The 15811-nt window shown below is 41.1% G+C and overlaps 1 long non-coding RNA gene across 2 annotated transcripts in view; it reads right to left on the bottom strand.

The window, feature by feature from the left end:
- Positions 1-271: 271 nt before the first annotated feature.
- Positions 272-15811, bottom strand: part of LOC141139734 (uncharacterized) — an 82435-nt gene continuing 66895 nt past the window's right edge. For both annotated transcript variants that reach the window (XR_012243797.1, XR_012243796.1), the window contains exon 4: positions 272-1333. This is a non-coding gene — a long non-coding RNA (uncharacterized lncRNA). The remainder of the gene's footprint in view (positions 1334-15811) is intronic.

The following is a 15811-nucleotide window of genomic DNA, read 5'->3' as shown; positions in this document are numbered from 1 at the left end:
CAAAAAGTAGAAAATATATTTTTTTCAAAATTTTCGGTCTTTTTCCGTTTATAGCACAAAAAAATAAAAAACGCAGAGGTGATCAAATACCATCAAAAGAAAGCTCTATTTGTGGGAACAAAAGGACGCAAAATTTGGGTACAGCATTGCATGACCGCGCAATTAGCAGTTAAAGCGACGCAGAGCCAAATTGTAAAAAGTGCTCTGGTCAGGAAGGGGGTAAATCCTTCTGGGGCTGAAGTGGTTAAAAGACGGCAAAAAAGACACAAACTAGGTACAATAATGAGAAGTTTAATGGAAGTTTAAGAGAAACATAACAAACAACTAGTCCAGCAAAGTTGTAAAAGCTTGTTTAACTTCTATGTGGGGATCAGAAATGTAACGACTGTAACAGGACGATTGCCAGCACCCCATGTTTTTGAGGAAATGGGTTGGGACCCTCTGCTTGGAAGCTGCGGACGCCACCCTGATCCTAAAGGAATGACCGGAAACTGTTTCAGGTTTAACCCCAACTTAGCAATCAAAATTCTGACATGTGAGATGAACTAACTGGAAGCAAGAGACTGCATGGGGAAAGGGAGTAAAGGGCTATTGAGAGGGGCCGCTGGGAACGTGGAGGAGAGCTGTTCCAGGACATCAACTAAACACCAGAAAGCTTTGGTTTTGTAATAGTTGATCATGAAACCCTGACTTGTCTGACGGTTTTTGTTGTTGGGGAGTTGAAGTGAAAAATAATCAGGTAACCTGGTGAGACTACCTTTGAGGAGTACAGGTGCATTGTGGCCAGCCTGGGACACCTCCCCGGGTGTCTGAGGAAACCAAAGAAACTTAAGAAAACAGCCGCTTTGAGGACAAGGCTGGGACCTAACCCAAAGGGTGAAAGAGACAACAAATCTGCTAGCCCACGGAAGATCTGGCTGAAGATAGGCATACAAGTCAACCGTGCCTGTCCCTGACTCTTCTGGATACCTTTTAACATGGCTTTAATGGGATGAGCTGCAGAAATGGATGTCAGGATTATGTCTGTCAGGATTATTAAGCGCCAAGTGCTGAATATCTCAAAGGTATAACTTGATGGTATTGAATGAAAGGGATAACTTGCCATTACAACAGGCCGTGAAAGCCATCATGTACTTGACATCCCCAACCCAATTACAAGGATAGAGCGACATAAAACTACAAAAACACCTCCATGCCGTCTTGTACACCCTGAGAGTGTTCCTTGATAGTGACGCCTTCACCAGGTTGGTAGCCTGCAGTCTGAGTGTGTCTAATCCAACATTAACAGGGAAAATGGTGGAACTGGCTTGCCCACCAGATCTGCTTCTGGATGCTGTAGGAAGAAATGCCGGAAATTAAAACGAGATAAGGCATATGCAGCCACATTAATGACACCACTTATAAATACACCCTGAAAATGAAAATTGTACCTGAGGCCCAACCACGTCAACCTGCATATGAAGGACATTCAGGAGTGACCCCGATCTTCTGTGCTGTATATATATATATATATATATATATATATATATATATATATATCAATTGTGTATTTAGCTGCCTGCCCTCAGTCTAGCTTTTGGAACTCAGTAGTAGTAGAATTTAAGTGATTGGTGCATAATAAAATGTCTGGAATGACACTGAGCTCCACTTTGGTGATATATACTCAGATAAAAGCAAGCACTGTGATTAGTTTAAGAATGACTCGTTACAGTCACACTGTCTATAGGTACAGTATTAAGAGTTTCTGTTCACTTGAAACTATTGTTATTTCATAAAAATATTTTCAGATTTTTTTTTAAAATCTCTTTTTGACAGACAGTCCATCATTCCCTTTTCTATGGACAGAGTGAAATGAAACTTACACCTCCTACATGCTGCATCTCTCTGTCATACAAATTGGCATAAATATTGTAGTAAGTCCCAGAGTCATTCTCGACAAGCTTTAAGCTTATCTATGGCCATCCTTACATAGGCCTGCGACACTCCTAAATCATTCTTGGCATTTCATATGCTGCTGTTTACGGACAGACTACAGATTTTTTTTAATACCAGGCTGCAGAACCCTGGCCAAAAAGGGAACAAAATCCTTTATCTGCAATCATATGTTAATAACTGTGCACGGTTCCCAATTAGACTTCTTATAGACATAGGTCAATAATTTCCAGACTTGTGGCTGATTCCTCAGTGAGGCTATGTATAAGGCCATGTATAAATTATTGTTTCATAGACGTGAAAGACTCTTCACTAAGAAAAACATACATTTACAAAATATACATGTGAGGGTGCCATATAGTATCAAATAATGCTCCCAGTCACAAGGAACATACATTTGTATTGTTTGGTATTGTTCAATTATTCATATTTTAACATGGGAAAGTGTACATATAAAACTATTACTCAAGTAAAGCAAAACTTGTAGGACAATAGATCAATTTGTGTGATGTTAGTTTTTTTGTGCAAATTGTTTTTCTAAAAATTTAAATGAATAATGGACTCAAAAGACCACTGCTTTATGTCATTGAGTAACCTTACACTTTCCTAATCCATTCATTTAATTTATGTGGCTTCTTTACAGCACCACCAGATAGTCACCATTCTCTTCCAATTTCACGCCTTTGGTTCTCTATAGTTTCACCAGCTGCCTGCCAACCCCTAGTGATTTCATGTCTACAATGAATGAAATCATTAACGTATAATGCCAGAAATATCATTCATAGCTTCTTCTCTCAGAAAACTGGAGAAACCGGAGTTCCAGAAGGGATGGACTTACACATAGAATATTAAAGGAGGTAGCAGGAGCTAGTAGACAAAGAGAACGACTGAGCAAAAAGTAAGCTCTTGTAAGTTGAAAACAAGAATGATATACAGACATGTGTCACCCAAACTTGTATTAGAGCTTTCTGTACATAAAGACTTGTGACAAGAAGCCAAAGGTTTGAGTCACATGAAGGTAAGGAGGAATGAAAACTAAAAAAGGGGCACTGGACCAGCACCAGTTCTTTCTTTTTGGGTCCTTTGCTGAACGAGATGACCACGGACTTTACAGTGGTGCCGGTGTGTGGGAAATCATTGCAGCCATCCATCCAGTGCTATTTATTCCTAAGATCTTCTGTGCAAGTAAAGGCCTTGGCTGGGCTATAGCCACATGCCTGGTTTTTCTTGCTATTTGGTAAGCAAGTTTTTCTTATGGTGGCAGTGCACTCCTTGGAGTGGATCGCTGTTGTGTCATTATCATAAGGATTTATCCCACCAACTCCAAATACTGAAACATATCATCATGTTATTCAATTATACTGATTCATCATTTATGACTATGCTTCTCTAATTTATTCTAAAGTGTTATTAAACCCAATAATATGTAGTAGTTCAATAGTTCATCTCCCCCCCACAGTACCCACAGCTTATAAATCATCTATTTTTATAAATCATCTTTTTACATTAAAATACTTCTACTGTATACCTGTTTGGGTTATCTGTATTACACTGTTACATGATAAACTGCAGAGTTTCTCCAGTGCTGAGCGTTCAGGAAGGAGGAGATTTCCACTGCAGCCTATATACATGCCCACACATGTGATGTCAATATCATGTGACCTGGCTAGCTCTGATCAACAAGTAAAAGTTCTCCCCGGTATAAAAGACACAACTGAGCATGTGCAGGTCGGCTACTCTGCCTGTGTTAGCTGGCCTTCCCCAGATAGACAGTGCAGGGAGGGAAGGATCTATGCATACAGGATAAAAACAACCTTTTTACACAATGCAGAGGAATAACCCCTTAAGTTCCACAGTGAGTATAACAAGCATGCTATGCTGCATTTACAGACTGATTTTACTGTTGTGGGTTTAGTAACACTTTAACTTTAACACCTGTAAAGTCCAAGTAAATATGATTTCACACTGATTTGATATCTGATTTGAAGCTGTGTTTTGCACACGTGTTTATTTGTGTCCAGTATTTGGGTGTTCATTAATTCAGTTGGTCAGAATATTAATTTAGTCTGGTAGAGTAAATACCTTATTGTGACTTGGGGTTAAACTCTCACTCTCAGTCCAGCAAAACTGAGTGAGAGAGGAAAAAGCAGCACAAAGAGCCAATGCGTTTATGTGCTGACAAGCAGCATGCTGATAGCAGAAGAAAACAATGCAACAAAGAAATTACCTCATCACTGTGCTGCTTCTTTTTCACTGTCCAATCAGAGGCTTAAGCCTAGTACACATGGGCCAAATGTTGGATGGCATTGACTGGTTCAATAGAAACCTGCCAACATTTGGCCTGTGTGTACTGGAGTCGGTCAAAGGGGCATGACTGAAAAATGAAAAGAATAGTGGACCCGCGCAGTGGAAATGGAAATGTATTGGTGAATCTTTTGGAACTGCTGCCGCCCAACATGCAGTCACCCTAAATGGGGACAGCTGAGTGGATTGGTGTGGTAGAAGGGTATGGCGCTGTTCCTTTATCTAATTGATGGTTCCCTACCTGCGTGTTTGTATATTCCTAGTTTAAACAAGAAGTACAGGTATATATTCCTAAACAAGTTTAAACAAGACGTACGGGTATCAGATGGTGGTATCTTTAAAAAATATTTCACAATATTGAACAAACTATAAATATATATATAAAATAATAATGGTGGTATCAAACTCCATACATAGTGTTGCTGGTTTATATTTCAAATGGCATTTGGTGTGGGAGGAGGGGGAGGGGGGGGGAAGGGGGAGTGAGAGGGGGAGGGAGAGGGGGAAAGGGAGAGTGTGGGAGGTCAGACGGTGGTGAAAGGAACTGAAAAATATCCAAAATTCACTCCTAATAAAGTGCAAGCGTGCTCTCAAGTTCAAAGAAGTCCTTATTGTGTAATAAACATTCTGTCAGATTCGTTTAAATCCTTATTGGTGCAGTATCTTGGTGTATATCTTGTGCAGTATCTTAGTGCATGTGATGTTGTGATTATAATCCTTCGGTTATTTGAGAATCCGTGCTCTAAAAGTGCAGCCACTCACCAGATCACTTCACCCCTGCAGGGGTATCAGGCAGTTACAGTTTTGCGCCACTGTATGGCAGTCTCTGGCAAACTCAGGATCGTGGTGTATCATATGAAAAGAGAGAAGGAGTGCCCATAGTGTAAAATCGTTTTGTAAAAAGGTTTATTTAAACAAATGGAGAGGTACTCACAATTTCACAGTATGAATCAAGCAAAGTAGAAAACAGTCACGGTTAACCTTCAGCTGTGGTAGGTAAGTAATGTTGGGAAGCACAGATTAGGCCACGCCCTACGCGTTTCGTCATCAGGACGTCTACGGGATGACTGAAAAATGTCTGCCGATAGGCTCCCAATGGCTGAGAGTGCTGACCTGAGGGTTCTGGTGGGGGGTTGTCCCCCTGTCAGCACATAATAGAACAGCAGGGATTATCGTTGCACTAATGTTGGATAGTTAGTACAGTGGCTTCTCCTGAGCTGTCAGGTTTTGTTTGATTCAGCCATGCTGGGTTGAATGAAAAAAAACTACTAGTGCGTACTGGGCTTTAGGGGTGGACCAATGACAGCCAGAGCTTAGAGGACTGGAGTTGAATGATGCTGACTATCATCCAAACCAGAGGACCCAGGGAATAAGAACTGCGCTGACAATTCTAGACTGATGTTGAGTAGAGTTGGGTGAACAGTTCGACCAGAGCACGAGCGGTTCGACCCACCACAATGCACTGCACCACCACACAATGCATTGGAAGTCATGATTGGCTTAAACAATGAAAGCTTTGCCCAATCAGGGCACATAGCACTGTCAGAGCCATGATTGGACACTGTCATGATGACTCTATCCAACCAAGGCTCACTTCTCTTAGCCCCACCCCGCACTATAGAAATATTCTTCCCGTTGCAGCTATTTTCAGTGTGATATGGGCGGGGAGAGAGATAGAACAGGACAATGTTCAGTGCTACTAGTGAGTTAGAGTGCTATAGTGTACTATTGTGATTCTACTGTGAGTGTGAAGTATTAGTTTAGTGTGAATCTAGTGATATTGCAGTGCAGTGCGACCGTTAATTTTTACTTTAGTGTCATTTTAGTTTGTCAGGGCAGGTTTCCTGCAGTATATTTTAGTGTGTTACTGCACGTTTACCACAATATATTGCAGTGCATTATTACAGGTTTACCGCAGTATATTTCAGTGGGTTATTGCATGTGTACCACAGTACATTGCAGTGCATTACTGCACTTTTAACACAGTAAATTTCAGTGCGTTATTGTAGGTTTAACACAGTATATCAATAAATTAATAAAAGATCTTGTGAGCAAACCAAAAAGATTCCTAAATGACCTTCCTAATTGATTCAGCTGCTGGCGCTGCTTACAAACTCACACGTACATGCTAATCAAATGAACATAAATAAGACACATGACTAATCCCTGTGTTGACACGCGTTGGGGAGGAGACAGGATGGTGTAGGAGGCAGTTGGCTTGATTGCTGCGGAGGGACAAGCTATTTCATCTGATTTTATCTGCTATAGATTGGTGCGCTTTAGCACCTGTACTATGTGAGTACCCTACAATATGTTTTTAAATAACGTTTTTAAATGATAAAACACCATTTAGACCTTATCTTTTATATGTACATAGTGTTGGGACATCCCAGGATCCCATAGAGCTCCATTTACACAGAACCCAGGGGTGGTTCACAAGCGTGTCTTCACCAAAATTGTGTGCGGGCACACACCCTCAGGTGAGCAGATTCACATGGGGGAGCACAAGTTTGATGTCACCTTGCTACATTTGGAGCACCATCACAAGATTTTTGCTTCGCAAGCATAATGGACTTTATATGTGCATTTATCTTTTGTCACAGTGCATGTTTTGTTTGAATTTTGCACATGCACTTTATTACTTTTTATAAGTGTGTGGATATTTAATTTTGTATATTTGTATTATATTCATTTATTTATTTATTATTGCTATAAAGCGTTAATTATTTGTGTTTACCACAGTATATTGCATGCATTACTGCACGTTTAACGCATTATATTTTAGTGCAATATTGCAGGTTTACCACAGTATATTGAAGTGTGTTAGTGCATGGTTAACGTAGTATATTTCAGTGCGTTATTGCAGTGTGTTAGTGCACATTTAAAGCAGTATATTTTAGTCCATTATTGCACATTTACCGTAGTATATTGCTATGTGTTAATGCACATTTAGCGCAGTATATTTCAGAGCATTATTGCAGGCTTACCACAGTATATTGCAGTGCATTAGCGTACATTTAATGCAGTATATTTAGCTGCCTTATTGCATGTTTACCGCAGTATATTGTAGTGTGTTAGTGCATGTTTAACGCAGTATATTTCAGTGCATTATTGCAAGTTTACCACAGTATATTGCAGTGTGTTAGTGCACAATTAACGCAGTATATTTCAGTGCATTATTGCAGGTTTACCATAGTATATTGCAGTGCATTAGTGTGCGTTTAATGCAGTATATTTCAGTGCATTATTGCAGTCTTACCACAGTATATTGCAGTGCATTAATGTACATTTAATGCAGTATATTGCAGGTTTACCACAGTATATTGTAGTGTGGTAGTTCATGTTTAACGCAGTATTGTTCAGTGCGTTGGTACACATTTACTGCAGTATATTGCAGTGCTTTAATGCACATTTAACGCAGTATATTTTAGTGCATTACTGCACATTTAATGCAGTATATTTCAGTATATTATTGCAGGTTTACTGCAGTATATTGCAGTGCATTAGTGCACAGTTAAAACAGTATATTTCAGTGTGTTATTGCAGGTTTAATGCAGTATATTTCAGTGAAGTATATTTCAGTGCATTAGTGCAAGTTTACCACAGTATATTGCAGTGCGTCAGTGCAGTTTTACTGCAGTATATTGTAGTGTGTCAATGGAGTGTGTTTTTGTAGTAAGTACTCAAGTTAAAGTGCACCAAACACCACTTTCCATTGATTAAAGTGCATCAATGTACACATTTCCACATCTTAATTACATTTTGTTAATAAGCGCCCCCTCCCCCCAAACATGTCTGGAAGGCCAACAAGGAGGGACACAATTCTGCTCCTCCTTACTCCTCAACCTTCCTGTCTACCCCATGACCTCTCAGCAGCCTCCACTGACAGGCATGATGGTATAGCGAAGGGTGTCACAGATCCTTGCAGCATGTCTGCCAGTAGCACACCACCAACTGTAGACTATAGCAAACAAATTTCTCTACCCCATCTGCTGCAGCCAAAAAAAAATGTGCTGTACCACAATGGCAGGTTCCCAGTAACTATTTCTTTTCACGTAAAACCATTCCAGCTCTGTATCATCACGTGGAAAGTAATGTTGTGGCATCGTTGGGCACAGCGGTCAGCTACAAGGTCAAAATTACTGCTGAAACGTGCTCCAGCAAGCATGGTCAGGGACGCTATATTTCGTTAACAGCACACTGGGTAACTCTGCTTGTAAGTCGGAAGGATGCAGGACAGGGCACAGTGCTGCAGCTTGTTGTGCTGTCAAATCTCTATTAGGAATGGGCCGAACACCCCACTCTTCAGTTTGCAGCAGAACTCCCAAACAAGGGAAATGTTCTAACCCGAATGGTGAACCCCATTGAAGTCTATATGAGCCAAACAGGAAAGGCATTTTGAAGGCTTATTTGCAAGTAATTGGCCATAAAAGTGGTATGTGGGTCTGGGTACTGCCCTGGGGGATATATATCAATATGAAAAAAATATATATTTTTTTCAGGAGCAGTGATTTTATTTATGCTAAAAGTACAACAATAAAAATGAAAAATTCCTTTAACCACTTCAGCCCCGGAAGGATTTGCCCCTTAATGACAAGGCCATTTTTTGCAATACGACACTGCGTTGCTTTAACTGACAATTTTGCAGTTGTGCGACGTTGTACCCAAAATAAAATTGATGTCCTTTTTTTCCCACAAATAGAGCTTTCTTTTAGTGGTATTTAATCACCTCTGCGTTTTTTATTTTTTGCGCTATAAACAAAAAAAGTAACAATTTTGAAAAAAAAATTTTTTTTTTTACTTTCTGCTATAATACATATCCAAAAAATAAAATAAAAAAAGAATTTATTAATCAGTTAAGGCCAATATGTATTATTCTATAAACTTTTGGTAAAAAAAATTGCAATAGGTGTATATTGATTGGTTTGCGCAAAAGTTATCACATCTACAAACTATGGGATAGATTTAGGGGCTTTCATTTTTTTTTACTGTTTTTACTGGTAATCTGCAATTTTTAGCGGGACTGCGACATTGCAGCAGACAAATCTGACCCTAAATGACACTTTTTGGGGACCAGTGACATTATTACAATGATCAGTGCTATAAAATGCACTGATCGATGTATAAATGACACTGGCAGGGAAGGGGTTAACACTAGGGGGCGATCAAGGGGTTAAATGTGTTCCCTCAGCTTGTTCTAACAGTAGGGGGATGGGCTGCCTGGGACATAATAGAGATCGCTGTTCCTGATCACTGGGAACAGCAGATCTCTGAGATTTTCCATGTCAGAATGGGGATTTACCTTGTTTACAAAGGCAGATCCCTGTTCTGCCTCTGTGTACAGCCAATCTGCTGACCTGTAACAGGCGCGCGCCTGCAATCTCACATGCACGGACCAACGTCGGTTCACGCAGGAGAGCCAACCTGCCGCCGCATAAGTGCGGTGGCTTGTCAGCAAGTGGCTAAATATAGTGCCTGGGGGTTCCCCTAATGTGCCTGTAAAGTGGAGCAACTGTAACATGCTTATAACATGCTACAGCAACAATGACTTTTCTAAAGAAAAAAAAGAGTCAAATCTCATTTAAAATGACTCACAGTTACAATTAACAGCATCCGGCTATTGAAATAATAAAGAAAAAAATGGCGTTGGCTCCCCCCCCAAAATCCATGCCAGACCCTTTTCTGAGCATGCAGCCCCGCAGGTCAGGAAAGGGGAGGGGACGAGTGAGCGCCCCCTTCCTGAACCATACCAGGCCACATGCCCTCAACATGGGGTGGTGAGTGCACCTTGGCCTCATGTTGATGGGGACAAGGGCCTCTTCAACAACCCTGGGTTGTAGCTGTCATGGTCTGTGGGTAGGGGGGGTTACCTGAATCTGGGAGCCTGCCCACCTATGTGAATGGGTATCTGGTACATAGTACCCCTACCCATTAACCAAAAAAGTGTACAAAAGCAATAACCTAATGAGACAGTCTTGCGATGCCATACAACACACAAGAGGGAAGGGAGGAGGTGGAGGAGGATTCTGGCATTTTTGGAGGCTTTAAAGCAGGGGAAGACATACATCAACCCTTAACAGATGGTTTTCCATCCTCAGAACCCTTGGTTCCAACTTAGTACGTGGCAGATACTGTAAATTTTTTATTAAAAAAAATCACACAAACAAACAGTTCATTAATAAAAACATATTTACACAAAAATAAACAACTACTAAACAAAAACAAGTGTGCTTACATCAGCAAGTAAAGAAAACCATTTCCTGACAAGATTACATAGAAAGAAACATATTTTAATGACAACTACAAACCCCGAACCTCAACTTAAACACAATCCAGGCTAAGAAACATTTTGAGATTTAATCGCCATCAGGATGTGATTTTAAAACCCCCCATTAACCCCTCCCCCTACATCATTCGCCCCAACTTCCACATAATTCACCCTGACTTCCACATCATTCACCCAGACTTCCACATCATTCACCCGACTTCCACATCATTCACCCCGACTTCCACATCATTCACCTTGCATTCTGCAACAGCCACCCTCATGCCCTTCCCACCTCCCCCTCCACCATCATCCAATCCATCCCTCACCCCCCCGCACTTTTGCTACACCGAGCAGGAGGGGTTGGCACCATCATACATGCTGGTTCAGCACCCTCCGCTGCCTTCGCTACACTAGGAGAAACAATAGGTGCAGACACAGACTTGACAACCACACTTTCTGACACTGACTGGGGGGACACTGACACCACAGAGGGCCTCACAGATTCTGATGGGACAGAGACACTAGGATCCCCTGGTACAACCTCCGTCAACCCAGACTCTTCTCTATCCAGATGGAAAAATTCTTCCACTAACTCTGACTTATTGTGCAATGCTTCAGGGTACCGGCTATAAGGGTGACCAACCTTATCACATAGGTTACATTTAACGATGTTACAGTCCCTGGCCAGATGCCCCAGTTCCTGACACAAAGAACACTTCTGTTCTGGACATTTAGAGGAGAAATGTCCCTTGACTCCACATTTTTGGCACAGCTTAGGTTGACCAGGGTAGAAGACAGTAATCCTATCTCTACCAATAAAGGCAGAGGAGGGCAAATGCTGGACCACATTCCCACGCACACTCAACCTCATTGACACTGACCACCCACCCGTCCAGATTCCTCTATCATCCTCAATCTTTTTAGGGGACACAATGTTTCACCAAACATCCTCAACCAGACCCATAAATCATCGGGGGGTATAGACTCATTCCTTGTCAGGATAGTCACATTCTTAATCAAGCGCTGACGTGAGAGCCCCTTCCAGTCTGGCTGGTCCCTATATACATGCTTAAACCGCTCCCAAAACAGATCCAGCGACTCTGGACGCACAAATGATAAATCATATTCATAGGAACCAGCCGGACTGATAAGCACATAAATATCCTCTACCTTAAATCTCATGGCTAGGATCTTATCCACAACCATCCTCCTGATAGGTGGAACATCGTCCCCCTCCCACCTGAGCTGCACCACATTCCTGCGTTTAATGGAAGATGGTGCGTTAGGTGAAAATCAAACAACAGGCTCCCTTCCACCAGCAGCAGCATGACTTTGTCCAAACACAGCCTTAGCATAGTTCATAACTGGGACAGATGACACATTAACTGGCTGCATAGGAACCTCTGAAATCTGGTTTGTCATGCGACATTCCTGCTCTGCATTTTCAATGTTCATGCGACATTCCTGCTCTGCACTGTTAATGTCCATGTCGGACTCCTCACAGTCAGCAGAAACTCCTCTGTCTGGATACATGCCTGCATTCCCATGATCTTCATCTGATGGATTGGTGCCATTTAAGAGAGATTCCATTTCTATAATGGTCTGCAGCAATCCGCCATTTTCCTCAACCTCCTCCTGAGATGACCCAGGCTGCTGGGGAGGGAGGGGGGCAGATACTGACTCGGGTGCAACAGATCCTGAGACAGGGGTAGTACTGGGGCCACCATGTGAAGCCACTTCCTTACCCCCCATCCATACTGTCGCCATTACTGTGGAATTCACCCTCTGGCTGGTACTGGCACAGGCACTCTCCTTCATCTGTTGGCATCTCTCCTCATTCTTACACTTTTCTTTTAACACACCGGTGCTTTCCTTCAAAGAAGCAACCAACTTCTCCTGCTTTCTCAGTGCCTCTTCCAGAGACTTCAGCTTGGAGTCTTCCCTCTTACTATTCCCAGACTTACTTTGCAGAGATTTCTTTTTCTTGAGATCTTCTGTCATGACAGAAAGTTTCTGTTCCTCTTTAACAATGCGGCAAAGTCTGTTCACCACTCTATCCTGGAGGACTGGTAAGGACTCCTCTTGCATAGGGACAAGCCCAGGATCCATTGCAGCTTGAGCACATGGAGTAGGCCTCAGTGCCTCTGGAGAGCCACCACCTTCATCTCCCCCCACCCACTGCATGGGGGCTGAGGGAGAAGCCTGCAGGACAGGCCCAGGCTTGATGTTTCCTCTAGCTGAGATCCCAGCAGACTGAGCCAACAGCACCCTGCAAAACAGCATCACCTGGTGGAGAAGCTCCTCTGGTGCAGAGACTGATGTGACTGACTCTGGGTTCTCTGTGGCAGATAGTGTAATCCCTCAGTGACCCCAAGGAGCCTGCTTCTCATGCCTCTGCAAACTTACAGTCCATGGGCTCCCTCATTCTTCAAAGCCTGAAAAAGGACCCAAGAATACGTGGCATCAAGAAGGATCACTATTGGTTGGCAACCCTCCTTGACCACCGTTTTAAGGGGAAATTCTTGGAATTCATTCCATCCCCACAGAGGGAGCAGAAGATGAAATCTCTTGAGGACACCTTAAAGAGGAGTTTATGTAACGCCTTTCCAGGCTCTGGTAGTTTTGAGGCTTCTGTTTGTCAAGAGAGGAGCAGTGAAGATGGAGCTGCCTCAGTGATACTTTTCAAAATATTTTTATTCCTCAGCGCCCAGGGCTGTCAGCTTCCATATCCCATCGGCTACATTTGCATCATATGGTGGGAGATTATCTAGAGGCAAAAACATACATGGACAGCTTTGCAGTTGATGATCCACTGGGTTACTGGGTCATGAGACTAGATCACTGGCCAGAACTTGCCCAGTATGCAATTAAGCTGCTTGGCTGCCCTGCATCCAGCCTGCTTTACAAATGGGCATTCAGTGCTGCAGGAGGTTTTGTGACAGATAAAAGAGAGCGTCTGTCCACAGACTCCATGGACCGGCTGACATTTATCAAAATGAATCAGTTCTAGATTAGCAGTAGCTATCAAGCCCCTGATGTCATTGATTAAGTTCTTTATGGATATGGAATTTACAAAAGACTGTCTAGGCTGCTTAGCTTTGTGGGTGTTGATTTAATCTGGAAGATATTTTTTGGTGTAGGTTTCATAGGCACAATTAACACCCAAGGACCAATTTTTCTGCATCTGTTTGACAGGTGCATGTCATTTACATTTTTGACTGCAAGGCCAGTTCTTGCTTTCATCAAGAGTACCTCTATAGGGCTATGGTGTGAAGGCACCACGCCACCCAAAGACCAATTTTTCCACCCGTTTGACTGTTGCATATCATATAATTTTTTGACAGCAAAGCAAATTCTGGCTTTCATCAAGAGTACCTCAATAAGGTGTGAAGGCACCACCAACACCCAAAGTCCAATTTGTCTGCACCTGTTACTTCTATCCAAAGTCTGTGAAAGAGGCACCAGAATCTATCCAAAAATTATTTAATCTTGTTCCGAGTGCACTAAATTGTGGCCTCTTTATACAGACTGGATACCTAAGCCGTTGTTTACAAAATAAAGAAAACTTGCAGGGAAAATATAATTTATTTGGCTTTATAAATGTAATTTTTGCTGCAGCAGGTTCTATACATGGTACATATGTGCCCCTTTACAGGCAGAATAAGGGGACCTCCCCGGGCACTGTATTTAAAGGAATTTTTCATTGTTATTTCTAATTTTTATGGTTTCACTTTAAGCAACAGTAAATCACTGCTCATTTAAAAATCATTTTTACAAACTTTGTTTTTACTGATACATGTCCCCCCAGGGCAATACTCATACCCCATAACCACTGTATGGCCAATTACTTGCATATAAGCCTTCAAATTTGGCACTTTTGATTTTTCCAGTTTGGGCCCTATAGACTTCAATGTGGTTCGTTATTCGGTTCTGAACTTTTGCAATGTCCAAAAGTTTTGCGGCGAACCGAACTGGGGGTCGTTAGGCTCATGTCTAATGGCGAGTATTGCAGATGCTGTTTTTTTATTTTATTTCATTACCAATATTTTGTTTTTATTTTTGGCTGGAGTTTTGCTTCATGTTAATTTGGTGTTGTATATTTAAAATCTTACTTTGGATTGGTTCCTCTCTTCTCAGTTACCTAAATTTGTTCAGGATCCATTACTAATGCATTGCTTGGTGAAGCAGTTTTGCCACAATCTAATAAATGTTAAAAATACTTTAAGCTGAACATATAAAAGCTTGTTCAATAATGAGGTTGCCTTATTCCCTAAAATCTAAATTAAATAGTTTAACATATTATTTTTTTTGTTTTGTTTCATAAGTATTTTATTGAAAGAAAAAATAATGGCATTGTTACAATGGCATTATACACAAATCCAAGGGAATTTTTATAAGCCAAATGAACATAGAGAACAAAGAACCAATATGAACAGTTCAGGATGTAAGGTTATGATCATAAACACAATAAGTAACATATATATGCATAGAATAATGGTTAACCAATCAAATGACTTGGTCATACCCTGTCAAAAACATTTAAAAAGGATTACCTGGGATGGAAAAGAGTCAGTTCTGCTAGAAAACAAAAAGAAGAAGGGAGAAAAAGGAACCGGAGAAAGAAGAGGAGGAAAATAAAGAATAAAAAAAATTTGGGGGTGGGGGTCGAGTGGAAGGGAAAGTAAGGGGAGTTAGAAGGTAAAGCAGTAGGATAGGAATAAAGGAAGAGGGTAGTGGATGCACATGTGACCAATCTCCTACCCCAACTTATTGATTTCTTTTACTTTACTACCAAGTGGCATACTCGATTTATTTATTATAGACATGGTAATTGACCCCATAATTGGAAAGGAAATGGTTTGCATTTAAATTTTCTACTTCTTGATAAATAGGTATCAAATAAGTAGAATTTTTATGGATAATGTTTTGGGGTTTTGCTCAGAAAAAACAGAAAGCAGTATTTACAGGAATTAATCTAATTTGACATCAAATAATGTACAGTGAACATACAGAATATCCTAATTCTAGTTGCTGTTAACAGTGATGCTCATTGCAGCATGAGGATCTGTTCAGGATGCGTTTGTAAAATTTAAGATGACTAGTCAAGAGAAAATTTAAATAGTTCCCTTGAAGTTCTGACAATCTGTAGGCAGTTTCCTATTTTTATCTTCTATATTAGAACAATCAGTAATGTCATCATGAACTTCACCTTTATTAGCTTCAATCTTCCAATTTTCCATTTTGAAAAACTTTACTAAGAAGGTTACTTATGCTTTAAACATAAAGAAAACATCATTAGTTATTCTT

This window comes from Aquarana catesbeiana, linkage group LG04 (genome assembly GCF_042186555.1).
Source record: "Aquarana catesbeiana isolate 2022-GZ linkage group LG04, ASM4218655v1, whole genome shotgun sequence".
In the NCBI taxonomy this organism is placed as follows: Eukaryota; Metazoa; Chordata; class Amphibia; order Anura; family Ranidae; genus Aquarana; species Aquarana catesbeiana.
This window is presented reverse-complemented; position numbering and strand designations above follow the sequence as displayed.